A 22,500-nucleotide genomic window follows, 5' to 3' on the forward strand; every position below is an offset into this window, starting at 1 on the left:
AATTGAAAAGATTGCAAAACAAATAAATTAATAAAAATTTAAAATTTACATTTTTTTTAAAGTAAAAATGCGAAATAATTATATAAAATGATTATTGCTCGTTGTTACAAAGCTAATACTGGAAAGGCAGAAAAGATTTTCGGGGTCTCTCTGTTTTCGTTGAAATAGAGAAAGGGCGACCACTTCTTTTTGACATAATAACTGATGGTCTTAGTGGATGATACTGGTCATTTAATATTTTAGTTATTTTTTAATACAAAATTTCTCGTATAAAAGATCTACATCGCCAACATCATTTATATAGCGTTTAATGGATTTTTAAATATTTGAATTTATTTTGTTCCTTTCCACTGCTAAGCAATTGCCTCCCCAAGCTGTTATACAAAATGACAAAACACTTTCGATTACTGCTCTATAAAATAATGTGCAGAGGGTTTTATCTATTCTAAAAAATATGTACGTCTGCACATCTCATGCCTAATTATTTTCAAGTGTTCATCCCACTTGAGCCTGTCATCCTTAGTATAGAGGAAGACAGTTGAATAATAACAAACTCAAGTGTTACAATTAAAAGCAGTCACAAGAAAAAGGTTAAACACAGGGGAATGGTTCTAACAACGATGGAAAACGATAATTCAAATTAAAGGGGCTGAGACAAAATGTGAGATACTGGGGATGGTGTATCAGAATATTAACGAAATATAATACTTATACAGCACGTGGAATAGAGGTTAATTACAATTTGAAATATAGACTACAGTGTTTAACTGATATCAATTTAGCACTATGACTTTCTAGAGTCTATTTAGATTAAAATGCCCAACGCAACAGCAAGTTGTGATAAGGAATATAAATCTACGTTGTTTAATCAGCTTCTGTTGCTACAAACACGAGTTTGATATAGGTTTTCTTCCTAAACAACAAATATACTCCAATACCTCATTTCAATTAGAGATGTGTAACAACTTGATTAGCGCTTTGTGTTCGTGAAAGAGACAATTTGATAATTAATTATCTGATCCGAAATCCTGCTATTCCGAGTTAGACTATTATGTAATATGTCAACACCTTACCTTCTTAATGATCTACTTCTGCCACCATGTATATTGGTGCATTGTATATGATCAGACAGATGCAGCTATGCATATCTAATAATTCAGTTATTCATCTTTGGCATTGAGTGTCTACTATATTCAAATGGCAACACAAAAAAAACGGAAGGGCTACAAAAACTCCAATATGGGGATAACAATATTGGGTGCAAACATTTAATTCGATATTTTTAGTAAATTACATGTTATAGAGTAGTCCAAATTGATGTCAAAATGTAAACAAAATGACCCAGAACTTTTTTGCAAATGACCCGAACTATGCTGCAATTGACCCTTAGTAATGTCATGCGCATCAACCAACCTATTGTTTACATATTGCTTAGGCAGCAAATTGAAGTTGGCAGTGAATAAATTCAAGCTGTTTACTCTGAGGGAAATACCTAGGGAGACCATAGCTTTCATAACCATACTACTACTACTATACTCTACTACTACTACTACTACTACTACTACTATACTATACTACTACTACTACTACTACTACTACTACTACACTACTACTACTACTACTATTTACTACTACTACTACTACTACTACTACTACTACTACTACTACTACTACTACTAACTACTACTACTACTACTACACTACTACTACTACTACTACTACTACTACTACTACTAACTACTACTACTACTACTACTACTACCACTACTACTACTACTACTACTACTACTACTACTACTACTACTACTACTACTACTACTACTACTACTACTACTACTACTACTACTACTACTACAACAGCACGACTACAACTACCCCCCCCCCCCAACACTGCTAAAACTTTTTCTACAACTACTACTATTAAAACTCCGACAGTTTAAGGGAGGGGGGGGGGAGCGGCACTAAAGGGTCATTTTTTTATTTGATGAAATATCCTAAACTTCTATGAACAGTCATAATGTATATGTTTGGGAAGGATGATTGCATATATTTTTTTTTCGAAAAAAGTTGCCCGTTGCAATGGAAACGACGCCATATTGGAAAATAAACAACACATCTTAAAAAGTCAAAGGCTTTTTTGTTTATCAACTGATTGCCATAATATTTTGGCCAAAGGTAGAAAAAAGAAAAATAAAGAGGCTCTAGTAGCCCGATTTTTATTTTTTAAATTAGAAACTTTAAAAATTAAGTTCAAATTTATGACTCGATTATTCCCTTTGAAGAAAGTTACATAATTTGAAATTACTCATAACGATGTCTTTTTTCAAAAATCCGGCTCCTAGAGGACCTGCATATTTGTATGACACTCATTTGTAGAAAGTTTGAAGAAGATTGGTTGAAAACTGAGGGAGGAGATAGGTTTTTAGTGACGAAAATTGCAGTTTTGAGAACAACGCATTTAAAAGTCAAATTAAACGAGTTTAGGGAAAAACTCTCCTCTCGCTCTCTGCTTGGATTGTGACCACATGACATAATTAAGAATAAAGTGATCGGTTGTTGAAGATAGAGGAGAGTTTTTTACTTTTAATTGATATGTTTTTGCCTTTACTTAGTTATAAAGACTATTTGATATTCTTTCATGAAATCAGTCCACTGAAACTAAAAATGGGCAGGATTTTTTGAGTCGAAAAAGCTAAAGATAAGTTCTCATGCAATTTTTTTATGCAGACAAATGGTCACATGACAACATCCCACCAAAATCTACTTTTTAGCAAACTGGGTCAAAATTCATCATTTTTAATGTCGCTCCCCCCCCCCCCTTAATAATCAGTTTTTACAACATTAAAACGTTTTAATGACTGATGAGATGAACATACACAACATAAGAAAGCACTCTGATTATCAAGTTGGAGACTTTGAAGCCCCAAAATCATCTATTTTAATCGTTGCTTTTTATCGTTTCATATGAGTCAATGACATTTATATTTTAATGTTTTGTAACTCTTCAACCTTACCATTTTAAAAGTAACTCCTTAATTTGACCTGCCTGAATGTTAAAACAATAAATATGTTATTTCTGTTTTATTGAAAAGTATATATAGAATTGCACTACTTCTGAATATTTTATTTTATTCCACAATATGATATTTTAAATAAACGTACAAAAGATGGCAATAATGAAGAATATGCTTGTTTCGTTAATTCTAAAATATTCCATCATGTATGACCAATCAGGTAGGAGTATTTGTTTATTTATAAAATAAACTAAATTCACTAAACACAGCACTCTCTACCATAACAACACACCATGGGCAGAAAGCAAATCAGATTTCCACGTGACAATGAGTTATTCAACGGTGCCGAAACCTGTGAGTTGATCGGCTTATACCTGCTATCACAATTCAACAACATAACTAAAACACAAATCGGTCTCTACATAGACGATGGATTAGCCATATGTAGGTACCCCCCTCCTTTTAATAACAGAAGAAATTGAAAATCAAATCTTCAATATATTCCAACATACCAGCTAAAGATTACAGTTGACACCAACAAGAAAGTCAAAGACTTTCTCGACGCAACCCGGACCGTTCTACAGACAATTACAAACCCTACAGAAAGCCCAACAACGTCATCAACCACATAAATAAAGACAGCAATTACCCACCTGCGATCCAAACAATCTTCCCACCAACATCGCAAAATAATAATAATAATAATAATAATAATAATAATAATAATAATAATAATAATAATAATAATAATAATATAATAATAATAATAATATATAATAATAATAATAATATAATAATAATAATAATAATAATAATAATAATAATAATAATAATAATAATAATGATAATAATAATAATATAAAAAGATCTTTATTGTCCATAAATATGGCAATTTGTAATTTAGTTACACTTGTTATAACGTTATATGATAACTATAACATTGAACATATATTTGACTCTCTCTCTCTCTCTGTCTCTCTCTCTGTCTCTCTCTCTCTCTCTCTCTCTCTCTCTCTCTCTTCTTCTTCTTCTTCTTCTTCTTCGTCTTCTTCTTCATCTCCAAGTAACAAGTCTGTGCCAGACATGCAGTATAGAAATATACATGAACAGAAATGTACGTTATGTAATATAACGTTAATGTACAAGTGTAGTTAACTAATGATACGAATATAATGTATTCTAGTAATATATTCAATTGTGACATTATTTAGAAATAACTAAGTGTATTTAAGTGTATTATTCATGGAAGTAAATTATTAGTTATTGCAAAGGGCAATTACTCAATAAGAAAAATACACCATAACAATAATAATAATAATAATAATAATAATAATAATAATAATAATAATAATAATAATAATAATAATAATAATATAATAATAATAACAATAATAGATTTTTATTGTCAATTAATATGGCAATTTGTAATTTAGTTACACTTGTTATAACGTTATATGATAACTATAACATTGAACATATATTTCACTCCTACTTATTTTCTCTCTTTCGCTCTCTCTATCTCTCTATCTATCTATCTCTCTCTCTTTCTTCTTTATCTTTTTCTTCTTCTTCTTCTTCTTCTTCTTCTTCTTCTTCTTCTTCTTCTTCTTCACTATCTTTCACCAGTGCGATACACACAACCTAAACATATTCATTTCATTTTCAATTCGTTACTTTTGTGGCAATTCGACGCCAAATACTATCATCATTTGTCAATTAATCTAACATTAAATTAATTTAATCAGTCAATCAGTCAACGCATCAATCCTTGGTTATGCTGACGATATGAAATATTCAACCTTTTTTTTGCTGATGGAACGAACGTTGGTTTATACTTGTGAGTTCTACATTTAATCTGACAAAACAAAAACTAAATTCATGGTATAAAATATGTGGCATAGAAGATATAAAACAAAGAATAGCAATAGCAAAAAACGTGTTCCATAAAATGCATATCGTTCTATTTTTGGTACCAACAATGATAGAGGGGAAAGACTTGTCGACTGGTGCAGACTGGAAAACCTTACTATTGTCAATACATGGTTTCAAAACCACGATAGAAAGAAGTGGACATGGATAAGCCCAGGTGGCCTTTTTAAAAATCTGATAGATTTTATTCTGGTCCAACAACGATTCAGAAATATCGTAAGCAACGCAACAACTATTCCAAGCGCAGATTGTAATAGTGACCACATACCTGTCAAGGCCACGCTAAAAATAAAACTTAAACAAATAAAAAAAAGGAAAGTGGAACCAAAACTGCAATTAGATCTATTGAGAATTAACCATCAAATAAAAAATGATAACAAAGAATGCGTGAAAGAAAAACGTGAAAACTTGACCTCAGATATAAACATAGATGAGTACTGGAATCAAATATCGAACTGCATCACAGAATCTGCAAGAGAAACTATTCCATCTGTGAAAAAACACGAACCAAAACATAAGTGGATGGATGACAAGATCTTGAAATTGATGAATGAAAGACTAAAACTAGAACGCAACAACAATGAATATAAAGAAGCTAATAAGATTATAAAACGTGATTGTAAGAGAGCAAAGGAAGATTATATTGAACATGAATGTCACAGAATTGAAAGACTAAAACAATCTAACACCAAACAATTCTACCAGTCAATACAAGACCTAAGTGGAAAACGACCAGCCATGGCAAGAAAATGCGTTAAAGACGCAAAAGGTAATATACTTATCGACAACAACGAAATTTTGGAACGTTGGGCAGTATACATAAAAAAACTATACGCGGATGACAAAAGAGGAACGAGCTTGGATAAAGAAATCTCTACTGTGAACACGGGTCCCCAGATTATGCGAGAAGAAGTAGAAGCTGCTTGCAAAGAGATGAAAAGGGGGAAACCAGTAGGCCAAGATAGCTTCTCAATAGAATTGATTGACGCCCTCTACGATATGGGAATAGACATTCTGACAAAAGCCTTTAATGTCTTATATGAAAAGGGTGAATTTCCTAATGTCTTAAGACAATCGGTATTCATTACGATACCCAAAAAACAAGGAACTATTGACTGTGACCAACACAGAACAAGCGGCATAATGAGCCAGGCCATAAAAATTATGTTAAGAGTACTTATGAAAAGAATGAGGAGCAAGATCTCTCCAGAAATAAGTGACGAGCAGTTTGGTTTTGTTAAAGAAAAGGTTACGGTAAATTCAATCTTTACATTGAAAACATTAATGCAACGGTCAATCGAAAAACAAAAATCACATTATCTATGCTTCATTGATTATTCCAAAGCTTTCGATTCAGTACAGCACGATTAGCTATTCAAAATCTTAGAAAAAATGGGTATAGACAGTAAGGACCTTCGACTTGTGAAAAACTTATATTGGAATCAAACAGCCTGTGTTAAACTGGATAATGAAACATCGGACTTCTTTAACATCGAGAAGGGAGTAAGACAAGGTTACGTCTTATCACCGGACCTGTTTAACATATATAGTGAAATAATATTCAAAGAAATTGAAGATATGAAAGGCGTCGTCGTTGGAGGGCAGAATATGAATAGCATAAAATACGCAGACGATGGTATTCTGATGGCCTACTCTCCAGAACACGTGCAGACAATTTTAGATATAGTGGTGGGCAAAAGTGAAGAGATGGGCCTAGAACTTGATATTAAGAAAACCGAATGCATGGTGGTCTCAAAGAATGACAACAACACGACCTTCCACTTGTCAAGCAAAGGAGAGACCATCAAACAAAAAAAGAAATTTAAATATTTAGGCACTATCATCACCCATGACGCACGTGACATAGAAGATATAAAACAAAGAATAGCAATAGGAAAAAACGTGTTCCATAAAATGCCACCAGTTGTGTCAAACAACAACCTAAACTTGAAGACCAGAATGAAAGTAGTAGAAACATATATCATAAGTACCCTTTTATACGGTTGTGAAACGTGCACGCTTGACAAAGAATGCACGAGGAGGTTAGAGGCATTTGAGATGCGGGTATATAGAAGAATGTTGAGGGTATCATGGACAGACAGGTGTACGAACGAGGAAGTGTTGGAGAAGGTGAGAAAGGGAAGAATATAGATCGATAACATCAGAAAGAGGCAGTTACGGTTTCTGGGACATGTGTGGAGAAGAGACAGAATAGAAAAGTTGGTAACATCTGGGATGATCGAAGGAAAGAGAGCTAGAGGAATACAAATAATGACTTATCTAAATAACCTAAGAATGGCCAAATGTGACGTTAAAAATAACACAGATTTCATGCGCACCGCAGAGGATCGTGATACGTGGAGACAGTTGACCGGCAACGTGCTCAAGAGCGCAAGCCACGATGGATGATGATGATGGGATTGTGGTCAAAGGGTTCTGTGTACAATAACGATCTATTATTATTATTATTATTATTATTATTATTATTATTATTATTATTATTATTATTATTATTATTATTATTATTATTATTATTATTATTATTATTATTATTATTATTACTATTATTATTATTATTATTATTATTATTATTATTACTGTTATGGTGTATTGTTATTATTGAGTTATTGCCCTTTACAATAACTAATAATTTACTTTCATGAATAATACACTTAAATACATTTAGTTATTTCTAAATAATGTTACAATTGAATATATTAGTAGAATACATTATATTCGTATCATTAGTGAACTACACTTATGCATTGACGTTATATTACATAACGTATATTTCTGTTTATGTATTTTCTATACTGCATGTTTAATATTACTAAGTCTGTGATATATGATTTAAAGAACTTGAATAAATCATACTTGATGATTGTGAACCAAGGAGTGTCTTCCCTGAAAAGTCAACAAAAAACTCATCGCGTATGCTGATGATGCAACCCTGATTCCGAGAGATATACCTAGCATACACAAAATTTTAGAAACTTTCAAAAATTTCGGCCTCGCAAGTGGTGCCAAACTAAATATTAAAAAGACCAAAATCATGAATCTCGGAGCCGAACCCTTAGAAACTGAAAAAGCCCAGATACCCGACATGCAATGGGTTAACCAAATTAAAATCCTCGGAATAACGTACTGTCAAAGACACACTACACAGAAAGACATCTGGAGTGGAATTGTACACAATATAGACAAGAAACTACATTCATACACATACATCAAAGCCAATGTATTCGATAGAACCAGGATAGTGAACACCTACATTATTCCAAAAATCTTATACTACATCAAAATCTTCAAACATCAGTACACCGCAATAAAGAAATTAGAAAGACGCATAGACACATTTATACTACAAGACGCAAAACCCATTCCACACGAAATACTCACACTCTCCACAGAATCAGGCGGCACAGGACTAAAATGTATTAAAAGAACCTTAGATACAGCTAGGATAAGATATATGGACAGAATAATACAAGAATCGACAGGAAATAAATTCGGGTCAGACTACTTAGGGACACGACTAACACAATTTAAAAAGATCGACCACACACTCCCCCATTTCGGAGGTAAGACACTCCCTCCTTTTTACAAAGAATGTGTAGGACTAGAAAACAAATACCCAGACACAATAAATAAACAATTAGACAGTAAACCGATATACAGAACAATAAACACACCAAACAAACGCAGAGAACAAGACCTAATGCACGCATCAGGACTAAATTTAGATAACATGAGAGTGGCCTCAGAAAACCTACACAAACATGACACCTCTAGATACAGTAAGCATATAACATACAGACTGATGTTCAACGCCTTACCAACAAACAACACGCCCAGATGCACCTAGTGCCGTGCGCTTTGTCCAACACAAAATGTACACATTTTCACAAACTGCATTAAAACAAAAACACCGATTAGAGCCACAATAAACACAATACAAAAAACAATACGACAACCCATACATACATAAATAGCATGTAGACACAATATTATCCCCAAAACTGACAACGCAACACATGAAAAAACCATACACATTCTAGCAGCAGCAAGACAAGCGATATGGACAGCATGGATAGGTCAAGTACACAGACAAAACACCACTTATACCGACATGTCATTAATATTTCTTAACATAATACAAAAGAAATACAAAAACGATTTAGATATAGAGAGAGAAACACCATGGAACAAATATACCGACCTAATAACACGATTCAGATAGATGACCTTCCACCGAGACATTTCAACTCCCTTCACCACACCCCCCCCCCTCCCGAGTGAGCTAGCTTTATAAACTTTATTTATACATATATTATTTACACCTCTATTATCGATCATTTACCTGACTGATCGCTTACTATTATATCTTCCCACTCCCAGTATTTAGTTTTTCTTCTTTCCCTTATTTTTGGTGTATTATTATCCTTTTCTATATTAACTTTCCTTTTCGCCCTCTCTACCACACTGATATAGCCATAACATTTTCACCAACTCCAATAATAATAATCATTGCCAAACAACCTCGTTACAAACAACGAGGTGCGTCCATGTCTATTCTTACCCCCCCCCCCCCCTTTTCTTCTCAGCCTTGAAACCGACACAAAAATCCAATGAATCGATCATCCTTCTCCAAACTCTCGGCCTCCGGAATGATATAATCAGAACCATTCTGTATATAACTAATTCTACCCTTTCCTTTGTTCTACCCCCCCCTCCCCCATACAGTACATCCAATCCTACCCCACATATAAATAGATAATACAGACAGCCCCCTTCCCATCACCCTGATACAAACGGAGATGGAAAAGAATACCAACATAGAACGACAGAAGATCACGCCAAGGAAAAATGCAGAGTACCACCTTTTTTGTATTTTTATTTATCTGATTGCAAAACTATAGCTAGAGTAGAGAACACAAACCCTATTTCGGCTCTAAAAGGTCATGTGGCAGATAAAACCATCTAATAATACATGATACTAATACTAACATACAAAATAACCCCCCCCCCCAACCAAAAATCCCCACTCATACTAAACTCAACAAAATAATAATAACAAACCTCCAAGGAAAGGACGTGGCACATGTGTGTTTAATAAGATATGATTTTTAAAAAAATTAAAAACAACGAATCAAAGCTTCCGATGCGGCCTCGACGAACTCGGCGCAACAGCCCATGACAAAGACGGCGCGGGGCAATGTGTGTGCCGCGCAGCATGCCGGAGGGGTCTGGTCCCGCCCAACCCGCCTGAAGTGCGGCTGAAACAATTGCGCTGCGAAGCCTAGACTGCCGTGGACTCCCCCTCGTGGATCTTTACCTTGCAGTTGGTGAGGGGGCTTGAGGCACACGGGAGGGCAAAGGTGTAAATCCCGGTCGACCGTCACGAGACCATCCCGGGTATCGAGCCAACGAGCCACATGAGCTGCTCGCCCCGGTGTGTGACTAAATTTGATCCAAACCCGGTGCCCGAATAGCAGCCCTATCCCGGGCGCCACACTATTGTCCTTATGTCGAGTCCCAAACAGTCCCGTCAATGGCGAAGCGGTCTGCCGCCTAGCCAAATAATACCGCGTTCGTGTCGCCCGGGTCGTCGGCACGTCCGAGAAAAAAGCAAACGTCCCATGCATCAATCGATTCGCGGCCTGCCGATTGGAAAATGCGACGGCGGGGATGGCGAACTGACGCGTATATTGTCCCTGAACGTCGAGAGCCAGAGTATGGCAAAAAATGAGCTTTTATCAAAGCTACTGGCCGTTCATTGCGTTGATATCCTCCTTTTACAGGAGACCCACCTTTATTCAGGCGCGCAATCTTCCCGATTCCAGATCCCAGGCTATACGGTGGTCCAACGCGAGGACACTTCGAGGCTCAAAGGAGGGGTTAGCGTTTACGCTAAAGAGCCATCGAAGGTAAGGGTCATTGAGAGCGTAACGGACAGCAATGGGGTGAACCGAATTTCCGTGGAAGTAGGTGGACTGTGTTTGCATAATATTTACAAACCACCTAGAGCGACTTGGACTACACCACCGGTACCGGTGGTCAGCCATCCTTCCATCTGTCTGGGAGACTTTAATAGCCACCATCACGAATGGGGCTACCGAGACTGCAACGAGGCAGGAAGACAACTCCGCTCATGGATGGACTGTAATGATCTACACCTAGTGTACGATCCTACAGCCAAGGGTACCTTCCGGGGTACCCGCCATAAGAAGGAGTATACTCCAGACCTCACCCTCGTAACAAAAGGCGCGAACGGTGAACCGTTGCAGGTGAAGCGGACAGTCCTCGGGGACTTTCCGCATAGCCAGCACAGGCCGGTTCTTGTCACAGCTGGGGTGACAATACCGAGGGTGCAGTCTCTCCCACTTTGCAGATGGAATTTCAGGAAGGCTGACTGGGAGGAATTCAGTTCCTATATCGAGCAGGTCTGCCCTGCCATTCCTCCCAAGTCCAAGAATATAACCAGATTTAGTAGGCTACTGGTTAAGAGCGCTCAACGCTCTATTCCACGGGGCAAACGGAAATTCTACACCCCTTGCTGGACAGCAGAGTCGGAAGAGCTGTACCGAGAGTACCAGCAGACCCAGTCCCAGGACACAGCCGATAGACTACTCCAGTCTCTGGCAGAGGGAAGGAAGCAACGGTGGCAGGAGACCGTGGAAAGTCTCGACTTTACACACTCCAGCCGCCACGCTTGGCGTTTGATAAAGAAATTGGACCCAGATCGGAATTTCGCGAAGGCTGCACCGGAATGCGAGGCAGACACAATTGCCAAGAATATTAAGAACCGTAGCAAGCGGGTCCCTAATCAGGCTTTTGAGCGCGGTGTCCGCAAGGCGTACCGTACGATTTTGGACTCGCTACCTGCGGAGGAGTCGGACTGGACGGCCCCGTTCAGTCCCCGAGAAGTGGGTGCAGCCATTAGCGAAGTGAAGAACGGCAAAGCAGCTGGGATAGATGGTGTATATCCCGATATGGTGACGCATCTGGGCCCCAGGGCACGGGCCTGGCTAGCAGAGGCAATGTCTGACATCCTTGCAAACGAAAAGCTTCCACAAGTGTGGAAGCATGCGAAGATAGTTGCCATCCTGAAGCCAGGGAAGCCGGCGAAGGAGGCAGACAGTTACAGACCCATATCGCTGCTGAGCTGTCTTTACAAACTGTTGGAGCGTGTTCTATTAAACCGATGGGGGCCGGTCCTAGACGCTGCCCTGCCACCTGAGCAGGCAGGCTTCAGGGAAGGGAGGTGCACCACGGAGCAGGTCATTGCCCTTACAGAGCATATTGAGCACGGGTTCGAGAGAAAACAGCAAACAGGTGCTGTGTTTATAGACCTATCAGCGGCGTACGATACGGTCTGGTGCGATGGGTTAATGCTCAAACTTGCAAAAATCATAAGGTGCAAAAAGACCTTGAAGTTGTTCTCTTCGATCTTAGGGGAAAGGCAATTCCACGTCGCGCTGGGAGACGCCACGAGCAAAGTTAGGAAATTGAAGAATGGGGTCCCTCAGGGATCGGTACTTGCGCCAATGTTGTTTAACGTTTACATTAGCGATATGCCGAACACTTCCTCCCTGAGGCTGGGATACGCAGACGACTGGGCACTCGTTACTCAGAGTAAAGTGTGGACCCGTCTCGAGAGCGTACTCAGCGAGGACGTCACCAGACTCAAATCCTACTTTGACAAGTGGTACCTGAAGATGAACACTTCAAAAACCGTGGCCACTGCATTTCACTTATGCAGTGGTTGGCACACCCGTAAACTGAATGTCCTAGTCGGGGACCAGCCACTCCCATATGAGCCGCGTCCAAAATACCTAGGGGTGACGCTGGATCGCAGCCTTACCTATCGGGTTCATCTCGAAGGGGTTGCCCGGAAGATAGAGAAGCGGAATAGTCTTCTGAGGAAGCTGGCGGGATCGACTTGGGGCGCTAGCCAAGCGCTCCTGAGAACATCCGCCCTGGCACTATGCTATTCCACCGCGGAGTATTGCGCTCCAGTGTGGGGTAGAAGCAGAAACGTTGAGAAGGTGGATGTAAAACTTCGCAAGTCGATGCACATAGTGTCGGGAACGCTAGCAACAACCCCTAGAGAATGGGGCCCGGTGATGGCAGCGATCCAGCCCCCCGATGTCCGGAGGGAGACCATTACGGGAAACTGGCTGAGTAAGATCAAAGAGAGAGGGAATGGGGATACCCCTCTCATGCGCATAATGAACGGTGCCCCCGTTTCGAGCCGAAATAAGTCCCGGCAACCCTTGTACGCAGAATCCCTGACTACGGACAGAGCTGCACATACGAGATGGAAGTCGGTTTGGACGAATTCAATCCCTCGTGGGGGCGGGGACCTACACTCCTCTAAGCTTGGTGAGAAGTTGCCAGGCTTTGATACCAGTAAGAGGAGACACTGGGTAGCTGCGAATCGGCTTCGGTCGAGGAGCTGCCTAACGGCCGGTGCGTTACATCAGTGGGGTCTAACTTCCTGTCCTTTATGTCCACGCTGTGGGCAAGAACCCGAAACGGCAGAGCATCTAGTCGAAAGGTGTGTTGTGACGATGCTACCGGGCGGGTTCGCGACGGTGCACGAATGCGGACCGGACTTTGCTGATTGGGTCGATCGTCATAACATAATAGTGTGAACCATAAGAAGCTGCTGCCGTGGACTACATGTATGCAGATGAGATCAGTCGAGGCCGACTCGGAATGAACAATATTAAAATATTTATAATATTAAAACGTACACATTGTACACCCACAGTCACAACCCCCCCCCCCCCATGACTCTAACTTTAATGAAAACTTAACCATGTTCATAGAATAATAAAATAACCAATGCTGCATAGGGAAAGACCACGTACACAGTAGTTAAAGCAGCGAATGACGCTCGGCTAGAGAGCGGGAAAGTGGGTGGCCACCCTTGGACTCCTTAGGGAGCAAGGGAATAGGTTACTAACAAATTAATCCTTTTAAAAACATGACCACCTTCGTCACCAGTTCCAATCTACTCCCATAATTTAACAATAGCCCAAGAACAACAACCGACCACAACAATTAATAAGCCCACAAGACGATTGGCCCGTGTATTCAACATCCCACTAACAGAAGCAATTCAGAAACCTCCCCCCCCCACCTCCATCCAACCTAAAACCTAAACCTAACCTCACTTCCACAAATAACCCCATATTACAGAAGTTCGAATATTCCGATCAGCTGATAGGCTGCAGACTTCCAACTCCCACCAATCAAAACCCACAGAATCCAACACCCCCCCCCCCCTATTAAACCTCTACCAGTCCAGACAATTTATCTAAACAACATTACAAACAGCTCTAAATCAACAATAAACCGATAATCTGCGATCCACCAATCATGACAACACATTTGATCTCCTCTCCACATCCAACCGCGATCATCTAAAAAAAGTAACAAAATTTATTACAAACTACCAACCCAATATATCCTCTAACTGACCAACTGCCCGATTAACCCCCCACCCTCCATGAAGGCGTTAGACAACATTAATATTTCAACCTTTTACTTCATCCTTTAACAAAAAAAGATAAATTATTATAACGAATGATACAGATGCAGTTAATGCCAATGCCTTTCTACTGCTACTACTACTAAACATAATAATTAACCTAACAAATAAAATTGTTACTAATTAAGAGGGTCATTAGATAGGATGGCCTGGGTCTAAAAAAAGGCTTCCATGTCAGGCTTTTTATGCACTGCGGTTGTTACATAACAATTATTATTATTATTATTATTATTATTATTATTATTATTATTATTATTATTATTATTATTATTATTATTATTATTATTATTATTATTATTATTATTATTATTATTATTATTATTATTATTGTGCGATGTTGGTGGGAAGATTGCTTGGATCGCAGGTGGGTGGTTGCTGTCTTTATTTATGTGGTTGATGACGTTGTTGGGCTTTCTGTAAGGTTTTTTAATTGTCTGTAGAACGGTCGGGGTTGCGTCGAGAAAGTCTTTGACTTTCTTGTTGGTGTCAACTGTAATCTTTAGCTGGTATGTTGGAACATATTGAAGATTTGATTTTCAATTTCTTCTGTTATTAAAGGGAGGGCGGTACCTACATATGGCTAATCCATCGTCTATGTAGAGACCGATTTGTGTTTTAGTTATGTTGTTGAATTGTGATAACAGGTATAAGCCAATCAACTCACAGGTTTCGGCACCGTTGAATAACTCATTGTCACGTGGAAATCTGATTTGCTATCTGTGCATGGTGTGTTGTTATGGTAGAGAGTGCTGTGTTTAGTGAATTTGGTTTATTTTATAACAAATACTCTTACCTGATTGGTCATACATGATGGAATAATTTAGAATTAACGAAACAAGAATATTCTTCATTATTGCCATCTTTTGTACGTTTATTTAAAATATCATATTGTGGAATAAAATATTCAGCAGTAGGGTAATTCTATATATATTTTTCAATAAAACAGAAATAACATATTTATTGTTTTAACATGCATGCAGGTCAAATTAAGGAGTTACTTTTAAAATGGTAAGGTTGAAGAGTTACACAACATTAAAATATAGTTGTCATTGACTCATATGAGACGACAAAAGGCAACGATTAACATAGATGATTTTTGGGCTTCAAAGTCTCCAACTTGATAATCAGGGTGCTTTTCTTATGTTGTGTATGTTCATCTCATCAGTCATTAAAAAGTTTTAATGTTGTAAAACTGATTATTAAAATGTCGGAGTTTTAATAGTAGTAGTTGTAGAAAAAGTTTTAGCAGTGTTGTGTGTGTGTGTGTGGGGGGGGGGGTAGTTGTAGTCGTGTAGTAGTAGTAGTAGTAGTAGTAGTAGAAGTAGTAGTAGTAGTAGTAGTAGTAGTAGTAGTAGTAGTAGTAGTAGTAGTAGTAGTAGTAGTAGGAGTAGTAGCAATTAGTAGTAGTAGTAGTAGTAGTCGTAATAGTAGTAGTAATTAGTAGTAGTAGTAGTAGTAGTAGTAGTAGTAGTAGTAGTAGTAGTAGTAGTAGTAGTAGTAGTAGTAGTAGTAGTAGTAGTAGTAGTAGTAGTAGTAGTAGTAGTAGTAGTAGTAGTAGTAGTAGTAGTATGAAAACTATGGTCTCCCAAGGTATTTCCCTCAGAGTAAACAGCTTAAATTTATTCACTGCCAACTTCAATTTGCTTCCTAAGCAATATGTAAACAAAAGATTGGTTGGATGCGCATGACATTACTAAGGATCAATTGCAGCATAGTTCGGGTCATTTGTAAAACATTCTGGGTCATTTTGTTTATATTTTGACATCAATTTGGACTACTCTATAACATGTAATTTACTAAAAAAAAATATATCGAATTAGATGTTTGCACACCATTATTGTTTTCCCCATATAGGAGTTTTTGCAGCCCTTCCATTTTTGTGTTGCCATTTGAATATAGTAGACACTCAATGCCAAAGATGAATAAACTGAATTATTAGGTATGCACATCTGCATCTGTCTGATTATATACAATGCACCAATATACATGGTGGCAGAAGTAGATCATTAAGAAAGTAGGGTGTTGACATATTACATAATAGTCTAACTAGGAATAGCAGAATTTCGGATCAGATAATTAATTATCAAAATTGTCTCTTTCACGAACACAAAGCGCTAATCCACTTGTTACACATTTCTAATTGAAATGAGTTATTGGAGTATATTTGTTGCTTAGGAAGAAAACCTATATCAAACTCGTGTTGGTAGCAACAGAAGCTGATTAAACAACGTAGATTTATATTCCTTATCAAAATTTGCTGTTGCGTTGGGAATTTTAATCTAAAAAGACATTGAAAGTCATAGTGCTAAATTGATATCAGCTAAACACTGTGGTCTATATTTTAAATTGTAATTAACCTCTATTCCACGTGCTGTATAAGTATTTTTTTTTCGTTAATATTCTGATACCCCATCCCCAGTATCTCACATTTTGTCTCAGCCCCTTCAATTTGAAGTATCGTTTTCCACCGTTGTTACCATTCCCCTGTGTCTAACCTTTTTTCTTGTGACTGCTCTTAATTGAATTCAGTAGTCTGATGTCACGTCGCCCAGCAACGGCGGCCATCTTGGTTCTAAACAAAGAAAATCATTACTTTTTATTCTTCAAGCTGGCTAGAACCTTTCATATGTCTTGTGATCAGAATGTATAAAAGTCAAAACAAGGTCATATTTATAATGTTTTTCTCCTCTGGATACACTTTTATGCTCGTCGGATAAATATTTCATAAGGGCGTCCGCCATTGTTCCGTTAGTTTAGAGCCAGTGTTACTAAGTTACCATGCGTCATTAGGAAGGAAGTGACGTTACGACTATTGAATCCTATTGTAACACTTGAGTTTGTTATTATTCATTTTTCTTCCTCTTTACTGGCTCTGTTATGACCGATTGTATCGCAAACGTCATAAACCCTGTTTTACTTCTGGATTGGGATTGCTGAGAAGGAAGTAGTCAAGTGTGAACTTCCTTTTTCTTTGTTTTGGTTTATCTACCATTTTCGTTTTTACTGACGATGAAATAGTTTTACAATGGCAGTAAAACTTCTAAAAATAACAAACAGCATTACATATCTTAAAGCTTTTCATTTGAGGTGTTTGAGTCGCTCATGTGGTAGCAAAATAAGTTTTACGGTATCATATCTCTAAAAGTTTGGCGTATAGATTGAAGGAGACATTCGTGTGTTTTAAGGTAGAACTATTTTATAGAATTGCCTTTCTCAAAGTTTCTCGTTTAACTTGTATAATATTATCGTGTGGTAAAAAAGAGAAGTTTTACAGCATCACTTTTCAAAACAAAAGGCTGTACTGTAATTTTGGAAATACTATTTAGTGTTAAAAAGAAATGTATTACAGCATCACCTTTCAAACCTGTTTACCTGTAATTCGTAGAATTCCGTGTTGTAGTAAAATGAGAAGTAGTACAATATCGCCTTTCTGGAACTCTCTCTCACCATTATTGTCATGGTCTCAAGTGAGTAAAGAGCTACTCGACTATGCATAAAGATATGTAGAATAAGGCCCCAGAATTTATTAGTTACTTTAAATGAAAAACAATTAACGATTTGTTTAAGATGAAATAAAAAGAAAGATGAAATTTAATTAAAAGAGATGAATAGTGATTGTGACAGTTACAAATAGAAATGTGAATATATTACGTAACTTATGATGATGTAATATCATGTTTGTAAGGTTACGTTTCCAGGCATTGTTAATATATTTTGTGCAGTATGCAGAGGATGAATATTGGTCTGTAGCTCAAGTAGCGCTATCACTCCTTGCTTGTCACCAAAATTTTGGTATTGGGCATGATTCAACATAGTTGTTGAAAAGAATTAGTAACCATGATTTTGTTGAGGGACCGCAAATGCTTTATCATTTCTGCAGTGATGCCATCTAGACCAGGCGGTTTACCGGTTTGGAGTGTTCCATAACTGATTCCAATTCCTCGATGCAGAAAGCGTCTACTTCCTGTTCACTTTATTGGGAGATCTTTTCCATTTCCCTTTTCATTTCCTTGTTTGCCCTTTTTCTGTGTGTGTTGGTTTTCCATTTTTTATAAGTTTTCGTTGTTTTTTGTTTTTATTTTTTTCACAGTTCATCAGACTTTCTTGTTGTTGTTAGTCATATTTCTGCTGGTTATCATTTCCTTCCATTTTCTGATTTTGTTTCGGCAAAGGAAGTCATTAAAGTCTCGCCTAGTTGGACAGTTTTCTTCAGCAAATGGATCTGTTTAGTAAGCCTCCACATACTATTCCTTGCCGTCTTGTTGTTGGCATGGAATATATGATATCCTGCAGACCCTGGGTATGTGTTGTTCTTTTTTTTTGTGGCAATTCTCCAAACAAGCTTCTGGATTTGGTCGTAGTTTTTTGTAACTGGATCGATGGTTTTGATGCTGTCATTTAAGTCTGATGAGAATTTATCCCAGTTCCCTTTTTTTCAAAGTTAGAATCTGGGTAGAGGTTTGATCTCGCGGGGTCTAATGACTGGTCCCACCACAATGTTGATAGGTCTGTGCTGTGATTTTGGTATGGGGTTGACGGCATATTTCTGAAAGTTCTGGAGATGTCTGGAAGATAAAAAGGCAAGGTCTGGGTTGTAGCCTCTTCTCCGGCAAACGTTTAAAAATCATGGATTGTCTTTTGCGTAGTGGAAGAGTGTCAGATTACATTAATAAGCCCATTACTCAACAGTATCTCCATCTTCGTTGATATTATTGTATCCCCATTTGGTGATGTGATTGTTAAAGTCATTGGTTTCTCACTACTATTAGTGGTAAATGTAGTAGCACTAGCAGCTACTACTACTACTACTACTACTACTACTACTACTACTACTACTACTACTACTACTACTACTACTACTACTACTACTACTACTACTACTACTACTACTACTACTACTACTACTACTACTACTACTGCTGCTGCTACTACTACTACTACTACTACTACTACTACTACTACTACTACTACTACTACTACTACTACTACTACTACTACTACTACTATTACTACTACTACTATTACTACTACTACTACTACTACTACTACTACTACTACTACTACTACTACTACTACTACTACTACTACTGTTACTACTACTACTACTACTACTACTACTACTACTACTACTACTACTACTACTACTACTACTACTACTACTACTACTACTACTACTACTACTACTACTACTACTGCTACTGCTGCTGCTGCTACTGCTACTACATTTACCACTAATAGTATATGAGAAACCAATGACTTTAACAATCACATCACCAAATGGGGATACAATAATAACAACGAAGATGGAGATACTGTTGAGTAATGGGCTCACTAATGTAATCTGACACTCTTCCACTACGCAAAAGACAAACCATGATTTTCATACACTCGCCGGAGAAGAGGCTACAACCCAGACCTTGCTTTTTTATCTTCCAGACATCTCCAAAACTTTCAGAAATATGCCGTCAACCCCATACCAAAATCACAGCACAGACCTATCAACATTGTGGTGGGACCAATTAGACCCCGCGAGATCAAACCTCTACCCAGATTCTAACTTTGGAAAAAAAGGGAACTGGGATAAATTCTCATCAGGCTTAAATGACAGCATCAACACCATCGATCCAGTTACCAAAAACTACGACCAGATCCAGAAGCTTGTTTGGAAAATTGCCAAAAAAAAAACAAACCCCAAAGAAAAAAACAAAATATACCCAGGGGCTGCAGGAAATCATTTATTCCATGCCTACAACAAGACGGCAAGAAGTAATATGTGGAGGCTTACTAAACAGATCCATTGGCTGAAGATAACTGTCCAACTAGGCGAGACCTTAATGACTTCCATTGCCGAAACAAAATCAGAAAATGGAAGGAAATGATAACCAGCAGAAATATGACCAACAACAACAAGAATGCCTGGTGAACTGTGAAAAAAATAAATACAGAAAACAACAAAACTTATCAAAAATGGAAAACCAACACACACAGAAAAAGGGCAAACAAAGAAATGAAAAGGGAAATGGAAAAGATCCCCCAATAAAGTGAACAGGAAGTAGACGCTTTCTGCATCGAAGAATTGGAATCAGTTATGGAACAATCAAAACCCGGTAAAGCGCCTGGTCTAGATGGCATTACTGCAGAAATGATAAAGCATTTCCGGTCCCTCAACAAAAACATGGTTACAAATTCTTTTCAACAACTGTGTTGAATCATGTCCAATACCAAAGCTTTGGTGACAATCAAGGGTGATAGCGCTACTTGAGCTACAGGCCAATATTCCTCATCTGCATACTGCACAAAATATATTAAAGCATGATACTATCCAGGACTGTCCAAACAGTAGAAGATCATCTGTCACCTGAAGAAGCCAGCTTCCACCCTTGAAGACTATCCTGTGACCAATTCCTGAAATTGACGTAATACTTCGAAGATCGCTACGAGAACAAACAAATTACAGGCGCTATATCCGTTGACCTGACAGCTGCCTATGACACAGTCAATCACAGGAAACTGCTCCTAAAGATTGCAATGTTATGTCATACATAACGTTTTTCAGAGTAGCTCATCATTTTGGCTAGCTCGGATGATAATTTATTTTTAAAGTAAATACTAATATTTATTTTTATATAAAATACATTAAATTATAAAACTATAGTCAGATTTTTTATTAATGGCGCGAGTTTTTCTGGTTTTTCTCAGCTGTCCCTCTATCAAAAGTTGTAAAAAATTGTGTCAACCTTTGACTCAATTTGTCTTAACTGAATCTAGATTTTGGACCGTATTGATGCCATATTAAGAAAGTTTTCTTCTTTAAGACCTATAAAAAACTACTTTATCACAGCTGACATAAAATAAGAAATTTAACACTGTAAAAAATGAAAACAAGTTACGCACCACAAAGTATGAATGAATTCATCGTATTTGCAAAAAATCTTGTGCTGACGTAGTGATTATGAGTTCACGTCATACATCTTTCCAAATAACAACAATTCGCTTTAAGTGTTATAAACATACCACTTATGTAGTTTGTATTAAATTTTGAATTTATTATTTATGGCATATTCTTATCTACATCATGTCGCAATTACCAAAGACTGATATGAAATATCTTGCTTTAAATCATTTGAAATAGTGATTGTATACTCAATATTGTCAAATTAACAAACACTGTTAATATAACTTTGACAAATTTTTGTTTATGCATGAACGTTTCACAGTGCCTTTAAAGGTTTTAAAAACATATTAGGCTCTTAAACAACACGATGCGGTACGGAATCTATCGTTTTCACTCTCGTAAAGCTGCGAAAAGAAGTCTTCTTGTATCTATCGATAAGTCATTAAAGAGGACGGCAATGGTTTGGAATTTCAAAATCAACCATGAGAAGATCGTTATCGAATTACGACAGAGAGATCACCTGTGTTGAACAACATGGCAAAAAAACTATCATAGATAACTTTGATATGGATATCATACAAAGATGTATGGGTGAGCGTAAATATACATCTGAAAAAAATAGTGGACGTCTGATTATTCAAGCAGAAAAAGGACCATGGGTTCTGGACAGAGAATCATTGTTATTCTTGCAGGTGGTGATGATACTGGATATTAAAAAGGATGCCATGCCATTTTTTCTTCTCTGCATAATCTGGAATATTATTCTGGGGTCAATGCAAAGGCGTTTTAAGTCTGACTAAATATCGTTTGAATCACCCAGCTATATTGTATTGGACAACGCTACCATTCGTTGGCCCATGGTCACTTTAAGGCTCCAACTTTGACAAATATAAAAGCTGACATGATTTCATGGTTTCAATCAGACAGTACTACATATTCTATACTCCTTAGTATAAAAAAGAAATGAACCAGAAACAGCTTTAAAGTAAACTGCCAGGGAGTTCTGACACGAGGTTGTGCGACTTCCCCCATATCACTGTGAGCGCAATCCAATCAAGGTCATTGGTTTTAAGTAGAGTGGAAGATTGAGAGGAGGAACACAA

The 22,500-nt window shown here is 37.6% G+C and overlaps 2 protein-coding genes across 2 annotated transcripts in view; one reads left to right on the forward strand and one right to left on the reverse strand.

Annotated features, from left to right (window-relative positions):
* The window catches only part of LOC144959469 (uncharacterized), a 103,276-nt gene that overhangs the window by 74,381 nt on the left and 6,395 nt on the right, over positions 1-22,500 (reverse strand). The gene's annotated exons all lie outside the window — the stretch shown is intronic.
* LOC144959462 (uncharacterized) overlaps positions 1-22,500 on the forward strand; it is a 382,226-nt gene that overhangs the window by 2,159 nt on the left and 357,567 nt on the right. The gene's annotated exons all lie outside the window — the stretch shown is intronic.

Source organism: Berghia stephanieae, chromosome 14 (assembly GCF_034508935.2).
Source record: "Berghia stephanieae isolate SIO BIC M18660-M18661 chromosome 14, UCSD_Bste_1.3, whole genome shotgun sequence".
Taxonomy (NCBI): Eukaryota; Metazoa; Mollusca; class Gastropoda; order Nudibranchia; family Aeolidiidae; genus Berghia; species Berghia stephanieae.